This window comes from Callithrix jacchus, chromosome 1 (assembly GCF_049354715.1).
Source record: "Callithrix jacchus isolate 240 chromosome 1, calJac240_pri, whole genome shotgun sequence".
NCBI lineage: Eukaryota > Metazoa > Chordata > Mammalia > Primates > Cebidae > Callithrix > Callithrix jacchus.
The window spans coordinates 74,521,915-74,536,159 of NC_133502.1; the positions used below are offsets into that span (position 1 = coordinate 74,521,915).

A 14,245-nucleotide genomic window follows, 5' to 3' on the forward strand; every position below is an offset into this window, starting at 1 on the left:
ACACCACTTGATTTTAAGACTTCCTGCAAAACTGCTGTAATGAAGTAGCATGGTAATACTGAAAGGATAGATACATAGAGCCCTGGAACATAAGAGGGGTAGTCATAGACGAGCAAAGATAGCCATAGATAATCAATTTTCAACAAAGATACCCACTCAAATCAATGGAGAAAGAATGTTTTTTCAACAACTGAGTGTATGCATAAGGAAAAAATGGACATCAACTTGCTCTGTATACAAAATTCACTTGAAATGACTGTACACGTAAAACTCCTAGAAGAAAACCAAGGAGAAAATCCTTGCCACCTTGAGTGGCAGATGCTTTTTACATAAGGTACAAAAAGCACACATAAAAAATTGATAGACTGGACTTATCAAAATGTACAGCTTTTGCTCTTCAAAGGCACCATTAAGAAATGAAGGCAAGTCGCAGAATAGGAGGAAATACTAGTAATACCTATATCTGATGAATAGCTTGTAATCACAAATTACAATTCAGTTTTTCCAGCCCAATTTACTTAAAAGAATGTCCTTTCCCCAGTGTATGTTCTTGTTGACTTTATCAAAGATCAGTTGGCTATAAATATATGCTTTTATTTCTGGGTTCTCTAATCTGCTCCATTGATTTATGTGTTTATGCCAGTTCCATGCTGTTTTGGTTACTATAGCCTTATAGTATAATTTGAAGTCAGATAATATGATGGCTCCAGCTTTGTTCTTTTTGCTTGGGATTGCTTTGGGATGTATATTAAGATTTAAGTACATAAGTTGTGCTTAAATCTCAATATTAAGGCCAAGTATAGTGACTCACATCTGTAATCCCAGTACTCTGGGAAACCAAGGTGGAAAAATCACTTAAGCCCAGGGATTTAAGACCAACCTAGGCAACATAGCGAGAATCCATCTCTACAGAAAAATTTAAAAAGTAGTCAGGAGCGGTAGTGCATGCCTGTAGTCTCAACTACTCAGGATCCTAAGGTAGGAGGATCACTCAAACCCAGGAGCTCAAGGTTGCATGAGCTATAATCATGCCATTTTATTTCAGCTCGGCCAACAGAGAGAGACCATGTCTCCAGGAAAGAAAAAGAATAAAAACCTCAAAATTGCAAAAGGACAGGCTTTTTTTGCAGATGCTGCTACTACTCAGGGCCCCCTGCCACCAGCCATGATGGACATCACCAATAATGGTGAGCCCTTGGGTTGTGTCTCCTTCGAGTTGTTTGCAGACAAAGTTCCCAAAATAGCAGAAAACTGCACTCTGAGCATTAGAGAGAAAATATTTGGTTATAAGGAGTCCTGCTTTCACCGAATTATTCCAGTGTTTCTGTGTCAGGATGGTGACTTCAGAGGCCATAATGGCACTAGTAGCAAATCCATTCATGGAGAGAAATTTGATGATGAAAACTTCATCCTGAAGCACCCAGGTCCTGCATCTTTCCATGGCAAATGCTGGACCCACCACAAACTGTTTCTAGTTTTTCATCTGCACGGCCAAAACTGAGTGGTTAGATGGCAATCATGGTCTTTGGCAAGGTGAAAGAAGGCATGAATATCGTGGAGGCCATGGAGCCCTTTGGGTTTCATAATAAGAAGAGCAGCAAGATCACCACTGCTGACTCTGGACCAGTCTAATACATTTGACTCATGCTTTATTTTAACCACCAGACTACTCCTTCTGTAGCCTGGAGAGCGCCCCTCCACCCCATTTGCTCATAGTATCCTATCATCATCTTTTGCTATTGATGCTTTTATTTTATTTTTGAGATGGAGTCTCTATTGCCCGGGCTGGAGGGCAGTGGCACAATCTCGGCTCACGGCAACCTCCACCTCCTGGGTTCAAGCAATTCTCCTGCCTCAGCTTCCTGAGTAGCTGGGACTACAGGTGTACACCACCATACCCGGCTAGTTTTTGTGTATTTTATAGAGACAGGGTTTCACCATATTAGTCAGGCTGGTCTCAAACTCCTGACCTCGTGATCCACCTGCCTTGGCCTCCCAAAGTGCTGGGATTTTAGGCATGAGCCACCGTACCCGGCTGATGCATTCTTTGGGTTCCATATTTTCCTTATTCCCCTCCAGGTCTAGCTGGATTGCAGAGTTAAGTTTATGATTATAAAATAAATATTAAATAATATCAAAAATAGTAAAAGGACCAAGACTACAATATATACATGTTCAAATTATTTGAACAGATACTTCACCAAAGAAGATATGCAGATGACCAACAAATATAAGATATATAAATGGAAAAAAAAAAACCATGAAAAGGTGTTCAACATCATCAATTTCTGGGAATTGCAAATAAAACTGCAATGAGAGATCACTACACGTCTACTAGGATGGCTAAAATTACAGAATGACAATACCAAATTGGTCTTGGTGGGAATGTAAGTGATGCAAACACTTACTGTTGGACAGGGCTGGGCATGGTGGCTCATGCCTGTAATCCCAGCACTTTGGGAGGCCGAGGTGGGTGGATCACTAAGTCAGGAGATGGAGACCATCTGGCTAACACAGTGAAACACCGTCTCTGCTAAAAATACAAAATATTAGTTGGGCATGATGGCACATGCCTGTAGTCCCAACTACTCGGGAGGTTGAGGCAGGAGAATCGCTTGAATCTGGGAGGTGGAGGTTACAGTGAGCTGAGATTGCACCACTGTATTCCAGCCTAGGTGACAGAGTGAGACTTTGTCTCAAAAAAAAAAAAAAAGAGAAAACTGTTGGACAATTTCTTAAAGTTAAGCATATGCTTCTTCTATGACCTAATTTTTCCACTTTGGGGAATTTTCCCAGAATAAATAAAACATACATTCCCAGAAATACATTATTTCCCAGAATAAATAAAACATACATTCACATAAAGACCTGTGGGTGAATGCTCATACCAGCTTTAATCACAGTAGCCCCATACTGGGAAAAATCCCACGTCTATCAACAGGTGAATGGAGAATCACTGTTGTATATCCATACATCAAATACTACTCAACAATGAAAGGGTGGGAACTCTTTATACTTACTACAGCATCAAGGAATCTCCAAATCACTATGCCAAGTGAGAGAGGCTAGCTGGAAAAGAGTATGTCCTTCATGATTTCTCTTAAACACAAACTTAACAACCCAAACTAATCTACAGTGATTTAAAAAACAGATGTGTGGTGCCCTGGGGTCCACGGAGGTGGGAGGGGAGACAGAGGCGGCCAAGGTGTCCCTTGTGGGTTATGAAAGTGTGCTTCCTCCTGATTGTGGGACCTTGGTTTGTGACCCCAGTGTGCACATAGTCAAACTCACTGGACTGTAAACTTGAAGTGGACACAGTTTACTGGATATAAATCATACCCTCAATAAAGTTTCTAAATAGCTGCCTTGCCTCTGGTTGGGGGTAATTATAGACTAGGATGCATAGCAAGGAAATCTGGGGAAGCTGAGCGGTGCTCACATGGGCGTGTACATGGGCAGATTCACTGAGTGGCACACTTAAGATCAGTCATTTCATCCACTGTGCTATGATGTGTGTGCATTTCAAACCCCAATGAACAGAAACCATATACACTGTATGTCACTGTTTTAGGCTGAGGATAATTCCTAGAAATTTCAGAAAAAGATTTACTCTTTTGGTAAAGTAAAAACTCATTTTCTTTTGAATTAGAGTTTTATGCACCAAATTTGCTCAAAATGTCACCAACCAATTAATAAGGGAAGGAGAGGAAATCCACATCTCTTCACGTTCTCACTGGGTGGATCAGGCAATGTTGGCGTTGAGCCCCTTCTAGCTTTGTAGGTAAACTTTACCCTCTAGGAAACTGGTGTGAGAGATGCCCTCCAGGAAACTGGCATGAGAGAAAGAAAATAATGCTAAATATAAACAGTTCTTTTTCTCAGAAATGCTACCTGTTTATGAAATTTTGCCTTGGAGGTGCAAAATACTAAGTAATTTATTGAAGTTGCTGCTAAGATGAAGGGTTTTCAGGGAACGTAAAATAAATGTTTCTAAAAATGTTGTTGTTGTTGTTGTCGTTTTGCATGGCCCAGTGTGTTCTAGGAATGTCCCGGAGGACCCCAGGCCGACTAATGATACAGACACCTGGGCGACCTCAGGCATTCTAATGGGAGAGACTGCTGACCCACCCCAGGCATTCTAAAGAATGCAAAGTAAACTTGGCTTTTAGTTCAGTTTGCTAAGTTGAGGCCCTACTTGTTGGCCTCTCTCCATAAATCCTGTTGAGTACGAAATTGATCTCAGGTTCTTTTTTGATTGTGTCACTGAAGATCCCCCACTTTAGCTGTTTAATCGTTGTTGCATTCTCATCGGGCAGTTTTTGCCTAAGTACCCATTTCCCCGCTTATGGAGGGCAGAAATCTAAGGTGGCCCTGGAGCCAGTACAGAGCCACCTGGGTTACTCGCACAATCATGTTACCTTGTATGGCAAAGGCACTTTCAGATATAATTAAGGTCACTAACTGTCTGATCTAAATATTGGAAGATTATCTGGGGTGGGGCCTAAGCTAAATATGAGTTCGTTATTATTTATTTATTTTTTGAGACAGAGTCTCACTCTGTCACCAAGGCTGGAAAGCAATCTCAGCTCACTGCAACCTCTGCCTCCCAGGTTCAAGCGATTCTCCTGCCTTAGCCTCCCAGGATTATAGGCGCCTTCCACTGTGCCTGGCTAATTTTTAGTAAAGACGGGGTTTCACCATGTTGGCCGGATTGGTCTCGAAGTCCTGATCTCAGGTGATCCACCTGCCTCGTCCTCCCAAAGTGCTGGGATTACAGGTGTGAGCCACCATGCCCAGCCAAGTTCTTTAAAAGCAGAGTTTTCTCTTGCTGGTAGCAGAGCAGGAGCTAGATTTGACCCCAGGGTGGATTTTCTGTTTCTGGCTTTGAGATGGAGAAGGCCCCAGGAGGTCCCTGTTACTATGAGCAACACCTGGCTGACAGCCAGCAAGAAAATGAGGATTTCAGGGGACTGCAAAGAACTGAATTTGCTCAAAAATCAGATTGAGTTTGGAGGTAGATTTTTTCCCCCCAAGCCTCCAGATAGGAGCCCTTGACATTGACCTTGTAAGACTCTAAGCAGAAAACCTCATTGAACCTGCCTGGACTTCTGACCTATAGAATTATGAGATAATGAATGAGTGTTGTTTTAAGCTGTTAAGTCTGTTATACAGGAAGGGAAATTTATTATTTGTTACACAGTTATAGAGAATGAATATATAGGCAGGTGGGGGGTGGTATAGCTTACTCCTGTAATCTCAGCATTTTGAAAGGCTGAGATGGGCGAATCACTTGAGCCTAGGAGTTTGAGACCAGCTTGGGCAACATGGCAAGAACTCATCTCTACTAAAAGTACTAAAAATTAGCTGGGTGTTTTGGTGCATGCTTGTAGTCCCATATACTTGGGAGGCTAAGATGGGAGGATCATCTGAGCCCAGAAAGTCAAGGCTGCAGTGAGCTGTGACCATGCCACTGCACTCCAGCCTGGGTGACAAAGTGAGAGACCCTGTCTCAAAAAAAAAAAAAAAAAAAAAAGAAAAAGAAAAAGAAAAAAGAAAGAAAGAGAAAAAAACTAATATATACCTCTGATAATACAATCTCAGTAATCACCCATTTGATTTATTTCCAATTTTATTGCTTATTCCAGGAATAATGAGTGTGATTTTATTTTATTTTTATTTTTTAGTTGTGGACAAGCTGTCCATTGTCAAACCACTGTGAGAGTTCAAATAAATCACGCCCCATCTTGGGACAGCTCCTCCACATTCTTGCTATTCAAAATGTGCTCCATGGATCAGTGGCTTCAGCCTCACCAGCAACCTGTTAGAAACACACAATCATGGCCCCATCCCAGACCTTGTGATGCAGAGTCTTCATTTCAGTAAGCGACCCACTGCATCGTGCCCCCTGATGATTTGGGTGCTCATGAAAGTTTGAGAAGCAGTGTTCAAGCTTGCAGTGACATTGCAGCGTGCTCTTGTGGATTTCAAATAAAAAAGCATTACCTCTGTGAAACCAGTCTGGAGCCTGGCTAGACCTTCTACACCAGGTGGGGGACTTCTTATTCTTCAGAGCCTAACACTCTAGCCAAATACCAGGGACCTTTCACCCTCAGGACCTGTGCACACACATGGCAGCGAACAGTGCCTGCACCTCGAGGCAGTGCATCTTCCCAGCTGCAGCGGGGCTGGCTGCTCCAGCTGCGTTCATCATGCATTCATAGGGGAATTAAATGCCCCTTCGCTCCCAGCTTTGTGTATTTTAAAAAATCCTCTGGAGGGAATGGGGTGTGAGGCTTGCCAGCAGCTGCCACAGCACTACATCGTTGTGCTACATCGTTGCGGTGAGTCAGAGACAAGCATGCGCCCTGTGGCTGCCCGAGGCCTTTGAGTCCTGCCCTCCACAGTCCTTCCCTCTGCAGGGTGTGGGCATGGCCAGGCGGCTTCCTCAGCAAGTGCTGCAGTCAACACAGAGGGATTCAGAGTACAGCTTATCCGAGCATCCTCTGCTTCCAGCTCACCAGGGCTCGAATCCCACCACAGACCACACATCCCCAGGGGAATGGGACCCTCTCTCACCTCTGGGTCTTCAGATTGGGCTGCTTTCTCTCCATCTCGCCTTATCCTGTACCAACTGAGGTACGAATTCTTCCAGGAAGCCTTCCTTGAACGTCTTCTCCTGACACCCCAGTGAGGGGCTCCTGATACTTCCATAGTGCTTTGGCCACCTATTGCAGCATAAAACCGCTCCACATTGAATTGCTGTGCTCGCAATTGCCCAGGCCAGGGATCTGGGCAGGGCTTGGCTAGGCGTTTTTCTGTCCAGGTCTCCTATGTGGGTGCTGCCTGATGCTGTCCTCTGAAGCCTCCCCTGGAGGCTGGAGCTGCCTGTACAAGTGGCACCCTGGCACTGCTGGTTGGAAGCACAGGTGGAGCTTTGATGAAAGCACCTATACCTGGCTTGTCTCTGTGGCTGGGGTTCTCTCAGGACATGGTGCCTGGGCTCTGACAGGGTGTCCTGGGAGCAAGTGCTCCAGGAAATACAGCCAAAGCCATGGAGCTCTCTGTGGCCCGGTCTGGAACTTTCACGCATCACATATGTTGCATTTCTGTTGGGTCTAATTGGTCACATAAGTTCGCACATACTCAGAAGGAGGAGACTTACACAACCACGCTGCAGCAGGGACAGCAAAGACTGTGTGGCCATGCTTCCTCTATCATGTGTGGCCAGTGTCCTCCCCATCATGGCTCCTCCCCATCGCGGCTCCTCCCCAGGCTGTGCCATCTCATAGGGCTGCCTCCAAGCACATGTCTTCCCCAGCACCACAGTCAGTACCAGCCCTGCGCACACATATGTGGGACTAATGGAGTAGAAACCTGCTTCAGCAAAAGTTGGAGAGAGGCAAACCTGGGAATGGAGAGAAGCACCCTATGCGCATTATGTACACAATGATGGCTGAAGTCCAGGCAGAGCTGATCATTGCTGGTCAGTTTCAGAGTCTGGGTCAGAACCTGTGACCCTTCCTTGCCAGAACAGTTTAGAGTGTCACACGAGGACTTCAGCCTGGACAGCAGAATCAGGTGGGCAGTGGGGCCCATCACATGCCACTGCAGTGTGAAGGGACAGGGTCTGCCTGCTGGTCCATGCAGGGAGAAGATACCCCTAGCTCTTCAGGCTCCTACTCAATCCCCTGATAGCACCTTTTAGGGAAAAGGCACCCACACCCTCAGCGTCAAAGGCATCTCTGAATGGGGGTCATGGTGAGCTTGTGTTGGGAAAATAGCTCTCTTGCCAACATGCAGGCAAAGTACGCTTCAGCAATCCTCAGTTAAAGTCCCGAGTTTGCAAAATTTTATTTACAGCAAATTGTTGGTTTACCCACAAACATCCTGCTTGGCTAAATATATCTCCTGCTCCTAGAACAGGGCCTGTGGTTTTTGAGCATGGGTTTTGCCCTCCCTTCAGCATGCTGGTGCACATGTGCCCTGCTCTTTCTCCTGTGGTCGCTGGCTTGATGGGAGGTGAGTGGGAAACTCAGTGTCTTCTGACACAGGCATCTCACAACACCAGTGCAGCACCACTGCAGCCGGACCTTTGCCTGGTAGGAGGACCTGGGCCTGCGGGAAGTCTGGGGCCTACTCTGGGCATGCCCATTTCCTGAGCATCAGAGTCACCTTTACAGTCTGCGATGGTTTACGAGGTCAAACAGGACTCACTTGCACTGCTGAGTCTCTGTGGCGATAGGGAGGACTAGGAGGTAGCTGTTCAGGTCAGAAGGGACAGTTCTGACTTCCTCTACTGCTGCCTGCAGAAGCAGAGGCTGAAGCCACAGGCTGCGGGGGTGGGGAGCATGCTCCAGGAAGTGGCTCTCAGTGTCCCTGTCCACAGCCTCTGCAAGGAGAGACACAGGCCCAGACAGAGAATGCAGTGGCAAGTGGGGAGAAAAGGAAGAAATGAAATGACATGCTGTTTCTCCTTACACAGTAGGAAAGCAGGAGGGAAGGGAGCTATGTAGAAACAAGAGACACTCCCAGTTCTGCTGGAGCTGAGGCTGGCCCCGGAGTTGAGCTTCAGCAATCTCCAAGGAAAAAGAATTGTTTTAATAGAAAAATGGGGCCAAGGAAATACTGTACTTCAAATGAGAAGACACTTTTCCCAAACCTTCATGGCCTTGGGGCTGGCTGTCCTTCCCAGAACCATACTTTGTGGCAGCAGAGAAGTCATCCCTGAACTGAATCCTCACCAGCCAGCCCATCAAATGGTCATTTTCAGAGAATTAGTAACTGAGAGGGCGAGGAGAACACCCTTCTTTGCCTGTGAGAGATGTCTGAGTCACAGGCAGCGTGGTGTGATGGGCAACCATCACTTTCTTGTTTGCTGAAATAATCTCACTGTGCAAATCGGTAGGGAGAGTTCATTTTTGAGATAAGTCAGTTTCCTGTATTTGAGCAAAGAAACCACAAATCATTCTTTAACATTACTAAGTTTCTGTAAAACACGAGTTGTCCTAAGTGAGGTGTGAGCGACATGGGATCTTTTCCTTAGTCACAGAACTATCGTCTCTGCACTCTTGGGAGACAAGGGTTAAATATTCAGAAATGTTCTGCCACCTGTTCTCGGGCAGCAATTTGAGCCTAGGAGGCCACCCAGGCAAGGACACGGCAGCCCCCTCACGCCTCTTGCAGTTCTGAATGCCTCTCATCAATCCTGGGGTCTTGGGGAATGGCAGAAGGATCCCCACCACAGCCAATTTTCACTTATAAACGTGGTGGAGCTGTGTTCCCGAGAGAGGAAGAGTTCTCAGCCCCTTCAGCTCACTTCATAGAAGCCTCCCTGGCAACCCTAGTCGAGCTGCAGATGGCGAAGGAGCCCCAAAGTGCAGGAAAAACTCAATGGCTAACCCTCGACAGCGGCCGCAGTGGTCCGAGGCTACTTGAAGCTGAGGGTGCAGAAGCCCAGCCTGGGCGCTGGTGTCAGGGACGGCCCTGTCCTCGAGCCTTGGGAAGGAGGTGCTCTTCCAACCAGCCTCTGTCCCCCCACTGAGGGAAAGAGCATGGCCAGGGGCCACTTGGGCACACCCACACTCACACCCACCACATTTTCTCCTCCTTTTAGCGACAGTTGCATTTCCGTGGATGGCCAAGAGAAGAGTTTTTTATTCCTTCGCTGAGATGAAGACACATTTGAAGATAAGAAAGCTGAGCTCACTCTGAGCGAGGTGTCGGAGGCTGTGGGATGAGGGGCTTTGGTGCTGGAGCTGCCTGGGGATGCTGAGTGCATGATGGTTCCTGGGGTCTGAGTGAGGCCAAGAGGAGGGCACAGGAGGGCCGGGCGCCACCAAGGGCAGGGACTGCAGGGAAAAGCCCGTGTGAGTCAGATACCCCTTCGTTATTTAACTGAGTCCACGCAGGACACCGTGTTGCGGGCCCTGAGAGAGCCCTGGCGTTGGTGCTCCACCAGGCCCTTCTGTCCCCTTGCTGTGTCTGCTCGGCTCTGGCTTCTGTATGCTTTTGCTGCATGGCCACGACCTGTGGCTCCCGTGGCCTGCCCTTGAGCTGCCCTTGGGCTGCCCGTGGGCTCATGGAGCAGTTTTGCTGGAGGCGGGAAGGACCCAGGGGTTTTGATCTCTACCTCGGTCTTCCCCTCCTCACACCTTGGGCCACCAGGACCAGAGTGGGAGTAAAGCCCCGACTTACAAAAGGCAGGCAGACGGAAGGGAATCATTAGGCTCCGAGTTCCCCCAGGGGTCAGGTTCCACCTGCCCCGCCTCGGAACAGGCCAGAAATTGTGACCTGCCTGCCCCTACCCTCTGGGCCCTGCTCTGACCCACCGTCCCTAGTATCCTCTGGAGCCTCTTCATCAGTATCAGCCTTGCGCACGCGCACCAAGGCCTGCTCCTGCGGACGCCACAGCCCCGGCCAGAACCTCAGGGACACCTCAGCAGAGCCCTGAGGGCGATTTGGGCCGGTGTGGGGGAAGGAGAGGAAGGATAGAAGCCCAGGGCTTGCCGTGTAGTTGGGGGAGGGGCGTGGGCAGAGCTGGGCAGAGCCGAGGCGCCTCGGGACAGGCCTCTTCTGAGGGGCTCCAGGGCCTGCACACGCCCCCCTCACTCCCGTGGCCCTGGACGCGACCCCGCAGGCCTCGCCCAGGCCAGCAGCTTTGGCCGGTCATTTTTCTTTACCACGGAAGCTTGCCTAGCACAGCTCGGCTCTCCAGGCAGGACCGCGGCCTTTGGGGGCCGGTGGACAGGATTGGATGTCCCCCTCTCGCTGCAACGGCTTTGGAATTGTTCCCCGACCATATGCCGCGTGCTCCCTGCACTTCCGGGGCGAGGTTGGCCGCGGGGACCCCCCGCACAGTCAGCGCAGGCCAGCAGGTGGGGGCTGCGTTAGTCACTGGGGGCTACAAATCAGGGGCGGTTGTAAAGTGGGGGCCAGGGGCCAGGAAGGAGGACCAAGGGGCGCCGCAGGATGGGGATGGGGCGGGCCTAGCCCGACGGGCGGGCGGAAGCGAGGTCAGCACCCTGGGGAGGGGCGGGGGGTGCTTGGCCCATCCTGGGCGCCGCGGACCTGTGACAGACTCAGGGTCCAGCCGTGAGGGACATGGGCTGCGGGCGGCAGTGGAGCAGGCGCCCAGGCAGGGCGGGTGTGGGCAGGGCCTGCCGGGGCCAGGGCGAGAGGACGCGTTTGGGTCGGGATGGGAAGGCCGGGTGAGGCCCAGGACAGCGGCTGGTGTCAGAAACTGGCTGGGAGGGGACCATTCCGGAGGCCAGAGAGCAGGAGGAGGCCGGGCGCAGCGGGAGGGGGGACCTAAAATGGACTTTGGAAGGGGTTACCTGTGAGACGTGTCAGGGAGGAACGTCCAGCAGACAATCGGCTGTGGAAATCCGGAGCTCCGCGACAGAATGGGGCCGCGTGACCAAAGCACTTACTCCTGTGATTCTCAGCAGGCCTGGCCAATTGCTGGGGACACCAGCCTCTCACAGAAGATTTTTCTTTCTCCTACAAATGTTGCTACAGGGTTATACTGCTTAACTCCCTTCCTTTCTGCCTTCCTTCCCTCCCTCCTTCATCTCTTTCCCTCTTTCCTCTCTCCCTCCCTCCCTCTTCTCCTCCTTCCTTCCCTCCTCTCTCTCCTCTCCCTCTCTCCCTCCCTCCTCTTTTTCTCTCTTTCCTCTCTCCCCTCCCTCCCTCCCTTCTTTCTTCCTTCTTCCCTCCCTCCTTCCCTTTCTCTTTTCTCTCTCTCTCCTTTCTTCCCCTCCCTGCCCCTGCCCCTGCCCCTTCCCTTTCCCTTTTATAGACAGAGTGTCACACTGGTGCCCAGGCTGCAGTACAGTGGGACAATCATAGCTCACTGAAGCCTTGACCTCCTGGGCTCAAGGCAATTCCCCCCCACCCAACCCCCCCACCAGGCCTCCCAAAGTGCTGGGATTACAGGCATGGGCCACCAACCCCTCCAAGCCCACTTAACAATTTCTTAAACATAACTTGCAACTGACCTGAGATAAAATTATCTGAATGCTACTTTTGAGGAAAGAGAGGGTGTCAGGGAAGTCAGATGACTTTTACGTATCTGTGCCATCAAATATAGGTAAAAATATCAATGGTGCAATTCTGCTGTTTCAGTAGCATCCTTGGCTTAAAATAAAAGGGCTGATATTTTCAGCTGGTTAATATATTGTAAATTAATCAAACCTAATTTTAAAAAATATGGGTTAATGTTTTTCTTGTTAAGTAATGTTATAAAAATAAAAACTGGAAGTTCTTGGCTTAAAAAATAAATAAATAAAATGTAAACAGATTCTTAAAATAATCCTCAGCTCTATGTAAGCAATTTTGACCTATCCCAAGTGTGATAAGCTGGAGATGCTCTATAAAAATGTTGAAATAGAAATGCCTGTGAGTCATGCCTGGCAGCAACTTGTTTGCTGCCTCCTTGGGTTATGAGCCTTGCCTTTGGAAATGGATGGACAGGCACAGGGTTGTCCATTTCCAGCTGCAGCTTCTTAAGACTGGACGTTGGTTCCTCCTCCATGAAATGGGAATTCCCAAGCCTCGCTCACAGAACTGTGAACTTCTTGGAGATGCCCATGTAAAGGCCGTGGGATGGTGCCAGCACACACGTGTCCTGTCATTTTGTATCCACGCATGTCATTTCCTTTATGTGATATGGAGGAGACAGGGCCTCCATTTACTGGGTTTTGTGTAAAACACCAGGGGAGCAGGTTTGAGAAACGTTACTTGATAATCACACACAAGGATGGTCTCAATGAGTTGACTGCGCCCTAAGATGTGACTTCAGGCATTCCTATCTTAGGATACATACTCAGTTTGCCAAATGTCCTGCAGAAAATTCTGTAGAAGCTGCGCAACTGTCTCACCAGTCCAGGTAGAAGTTAGCATTCTCTGGGCCCTTGCTATAAAGTAAGGCCCCTGGGCTGGCAGCATTCTTGTCACCTGGGAGCTTGTTTGAAATGCAGCCTCTCAGGCCTGCTCCTGTGCACCCATGACTATGGCCACTGGCCACACGTGGCTGCTGAGTGCTTGAAATGTGGTTAGTGCCGCATGATGAAATCATACGATTTTGGGTATGATTTAGTTAAATAAAATCTCTTATTAATATTAACTTCACTTTTTAAAAACTGAAAGTCTGCACTGGGAAATTTTAAACTTCATATGTGACTTCCATTACATTTCTTTCTTTTTTGAGACAGGGTCTTGTTCTGTCACCGGGCTGGAGTGCAATGGTGCAAACTTAGCTCACTGCAGCCTTGACCTCTTGGGCTCCAGCATCTTCCCATCTTAGCTCATGGCAGCTTTGATCTCCTGGGCTCCAGTGATCCTCCCACCTCAGCCTCCCGAGTAGCTGGGACTTCAGGGCTGTGGTACCAGTTAATTTTTTTTTTTTTTGAGATGGATTCTCATTCAGCTGCTCATGCTGGAGTACAGTGGTGTGATCTCGGCTCACTACAACCTCCACCTCCCTAGCTCAAGCAATTCTCCCATCTCAGCCTCCCGAGTAGCTGGGATTACAGGCACCTGCCATCATGCCTGGCTAATTTTCGTATTTTAGTAGAGAGATGGTTTCATCATGTTGGCCAGGTTGGTCTTGAACTCCTGACCTCAAGTGATCCACCACCTTGGCAAATTTTTAAATTTAATTTGTACTTTTTTGTAGAGACAGTGTCTCACTATATTGCCTCAAGTGGTCTTGAACTCCTGGGCTCACACGATCCTCCTGCTTTAGATGCCCAAAGTGTTGGGAATACAGGCATAAGCCACCTTGCCTGGCCTCATTATATTTCTGTTGGACAGTGCGGCACACAAATCCACGCTCTCAGAATCTGCATTTTAAACAAGATCCCGAGTGATCTCTGTGCCGTTAAAGTTTGAGAAGCACTGCTCTCTGGTAACTACAGCCTGTCCGTGCAACACTGGCTTTTGCGAAGTGAGTTTTACTGGAACACAGTCACACCCTTTGTTCACGTACCATCTGTGGCTGTTTGTGCTTCAGGGTGGAGCTGAATAGCTGTGAGCGGGAGCTCACGGCAGCAGAGCCTGAGAGACCATCCAGCCCTTATAGACAGTTTCCTCAACCTCTGGCCTTAGGCCTTGTTCCTGCCAGCATCTATGGTGTGGTCCCCAACCCTGATGTGCCTGTTCATGTCCTTGTCAGGAAAGTCCCTCGGCACAAGTGCCCATGGTAGAAAATGCTGTTGGAGGCCTGCTTCTTTCCTGGAAGTCACGG

The 14,245-nt window shown here is 48.6% G+C and overlaps 1 long non-coding RNA gene and 1 pseudogene across 1 annotated transcript; one reads left to right on the forward strand and one right to left on the reverse strand.

The window, feature by feature from the left end:
* The first annotated feature begins 1,096 nt into the window (after positions 1 to 1,096).
* On the forward strand, positions 1,097 to 1,632 carry LOC128931718 (peptidyl-prolyl cis-trans isomerase A pseudogene; annotated as a pseudogene).
* Positions 1,633 to 5,611: 3,979 nt separating this feature from the next.
* Positions 5,612 to 11,610, reverse strand: LOC118153708 (uncharacterized). Its single transcript, XR_013532338.1, has 3 exons — positions 11,334 to 11,610; positions 6,577 to 9,848; positions 5,612 to 6,455 (listed from the first exon to the last, which is right to left on the reverse strand). It is a non-coding gene; the product is annotated as an uncharacterized LOC118153708 (long non-coding RNA).
* Between the last annotated feature and the right edge of the window lie 2,635 nt (positions 11,611 to 14,245).